Source organism: Austrofundulus limnaeus, unplaced genomic scaffold, assembly GCF_001266775.1.
Source record: "Austrofundulus limnaeus strain Quisiro unplaced genomic scaffold, Austrofundulus_limnaeus-1.0 Scaffold196, whole genome shotgun sequence".
NCBI classification, from domain to species: domain Eukaryota; kingdom Metazoa; phylum Chordata; class Actinopteri; order Cyprinodontiformes; family Rivulidae; genus Austrofundulus; species Austrofundulus limnaeus.
Genome location: NW_013952598.1, coordinates 596075 through 599303, shown reverse-complemented (window position 1 = coordinate 599303; position 3229 = coordinate 596075). Strand labels below are relative to the sequence as shown.

The 3229-nt window shown below is 38.4% G+C and overlaps 1 protein-coding gene across 1 annotated transcript in view; it reads right to left on the bottom strand.

Annotated features, from left to right (window-relative positions):
- The window catches only part of LOC106524680 (colony stimulating factor 3 receptor), a 22630-nt gene that overhangs the window by 18915 nt on the left and 486 nt on the right, over positions 1-3229 (bottom strand). The gene's annotated exons all lie outside the window — the stretch shown is intronic.

Sequence of the window (3229 nt, the reverse complement as noted above, 5' to 3'; positions counted from 1 at the left end):
CACTCAATGAATGAAAAAAATAGAACTTTGTTTAAATTTTACCTTTGTTTGTTTCACTTTTCTAACCACTTTAACAACCTTTTAGTGTTCCTGCACCAACATTTTTGAGCTGTGTTAAAGGTATCATTTGATGCTTTTAAATCCTTCTTTTACACGTCTAAATCATTCACTTATGGTCTATTTAAAATAAAACTGCAAAGCTTTGGTCTTAATTCCTCGTTTTTGTTGCTCCACAGACTCCTTGCTTTCCTTGCTTTACCCCTGTTCTGAGTTGCTCCTCAGAGCAGGCTGTTTTGGTGCGTTCTCTTTAAATACAAATGAGATATTTCACACCCCGCCCCCTTCAGGTCCCTGAGTGTTTGACTCCACCCCGTTCAGCCATATTTGTAGTTTCATAGCAAAAATACAGTTGTCTACCGACTAAAAACTGTTTTTAAGATAAAATAAGATAAGATAAAACTTGTTGATCCCACAGTCTGGAAATTTGTACATTACTGCAGCTTAAGACAAGAGAGGCTGAGAAGAACAATGAAAGATTAATAAAAGATAACAAACAAAACCCCACAATATACACATGTGATATATAGTAATGTACCAATGCACATATAGACATATACATTCACACATATGCTTATTTATATACATATATACACCATAAAGTACAGTACAAAAATGAATTTATATGAAGGTGCATACAATATTAGTGATGGCAGATGGCAGGATAGTATAAGGATGTCAACAATGGTAGACTTGTCAATCCAGCCTTACATGTACGAGCCAGAGTCTGACCCAGTGCAAGACACTCAGAATGATAAACCTGCAGAACCACGTCTTCAATCAAATGTGTCAAAATGGTGCGTTATTTATTTACACACTCTATGTCCTTACCAACACTGGGGAGCATAGCTAAACTAAAATACATGCATTTGAACTACTATTATATTATATAATTTACTTTTGTGATCAATAAAGTATTTTTTGTTTTTTTTTCAGTTAACTCAAAATTACCTTATTATCCCCCCCAAAACAGACCAATTGCTTAGTCTAAACATTTCATGTTTATTTGCAAATAAAATGTGTGTGTGTGTGTGTGTGTGTGTGTGTGTGGGGGGGGTATTATGATAAATCTACATTATTTTATTTTACATGATGTTATGATGTCAATCCCTCATCAAAAACATGTACTTGTACAAATCTCCTCTGTTCCCGCCCTCACAGAGCACCCCTCCCCCAAAGCATTGTTGTGAAGACGTGTTGTAATGGGAGTGTCTGAAACGGTAGAAGGTTCAAAGAGACAGAGGGCATTTTCAAGGCATTTAGATGCAAAGTCAGATTTATTTTTGACATATACAGCATTTTCATAACAACTGAAGGTAACAGTTGATTGTGGTATAGAACTGAAATATGTGGCTGGAAAACACACAATACCCCCTGTTCTACCCTACGGGCCCTGTACAGGGCCAGCAGATGGTGTCATTGAATTGTTGTTTGCTAAAGTAGGTGTAAAACTTATTTTTCCCAAATTTTTTCTAAGTCTGTCACAAAAGGTGTCTTTAATGTTTTTAAAATGAGTTGCCAAATTATTTTTGGATAAATACTTATGATTTTAGAGCTATATAAGCATTTGTACGTTACTTGAACTGTCGCGGACCATTTCAGTATCAGGAAGTTCTCCGCATCTGTTACTGTGCAAGTTTTGGTTCCATACCCCTCCCTTGGTATCTTTGAAAAGACAAAGCTCTCACAAATTCAGGGATACATCTTGACACTGTTTTACTCTTTGTTTGGTGACATGAAGTTTGTGCGTAACCGAGAGTATCAATAACAGCCTTCATGCGTAAAACACTGAGGCGGAGTTACGTTTCTGTAGGCGTGTGGGTGAATAGTAGATTTTGATAATGCACAGTGTAAATGTAAAAAGAAAAGGTCATGTCATATGCAGAATGAGTTCTACAATAGAAATCAACACTTATTAAACCAGATTCTCTTTTATGAAGTAAAAACCCATTTGGCACAGTTTTTGGGTATATGGCCAAATTGTGCCAAAATGTCATTTCCACTTGGCTCACTGCTCACTAAAACCTTTGTGAAATGAATATACTTCAACTTATTCAGTCCTACTTTGCTACAATTTTTCTCAAGATGTAATCTAAGGGCTTTCCTTGGTTTTCGCAAGAGTTTTCATTGTGTTTTGCAATGTTGATTTAAAAATAAATTTAGGTGAGGCTAAAAAAATCACAAATTTTCTTTATTTAATCACAAATAACTCAGGCAAAGTGAGAGTTAACAATAGTGGTTTCACTTAAGAACTTATCTTTAAGATCTTACCTTTACAGAAGTAYCAAGAGTTAGCATTTAGACTTTGTAACTGTGGAACTATTCTTGATTTATTTTGCTGTGTTTTCAGGTGGAAATTACCTCTAAAACTCCTTAGGGATTCAGTTTTTGTTTACATTCTCCACAATGTGTAATGTGTTTTGGAAGTGGGGTTGTTCATCAGGTAAAATAAATCACAACCTTTCCACAGAATGTCAAAAATATCTGAACTATCCCTTTAGGCCCCAAAGAAAAGTAGCTACTTGGGCCTCACTGCCGTGTCCACTGTAAGGACTGGAAGAGTGAACATGAGACACTGGACTTGTTGGAGAGGAGAGGGTCAAACAAGCACAGACTCACACTCTTGCTCCTTACATGCACCCAATCCACTCCTATCTAGTACCTGTCACACACTGGCTGCAAAATGGAATTGACTATTGATTTCCCCCTTAGCGCAGGTCACTTGTGTTGGCAGGCTATAGTTGGCTCACCGAGAGCCTCGAGTGGGACAACAAGAGAAGGGCAGCAGATATTGGAGGAGGAAATACACACACTACAAATCACACAAACGCATATCCTCATTCTGGCTACCTCATTCTCTGAGTTTGTGTGAGGGGCGACAGTCATTGCTTTAAAAGAGGCCTGTTCAGTATATTTGGTGCAACACGCTCAGAGGCCTCAAAGAGAGCTTTGATGAAACACAGTGGGATTTATTGTCACCCGCTGCCTGAAGGCAAAGTTGAGAATAATGTTTTTGCCTGTGTGTGTGTGTGTGTGTGTGTGTGTGCGTGCGTGCGTGCGTGCGTGCGTGTGTGTGTGTGTGTGTGTGTGTGTGTGTGTGTGTGTGTGCGTGCGTGCGTGTGTGTGTGTGTGTGTGTGTGTGTGTGTGTGTGTGTGTGTGTGTGGGGGTTAC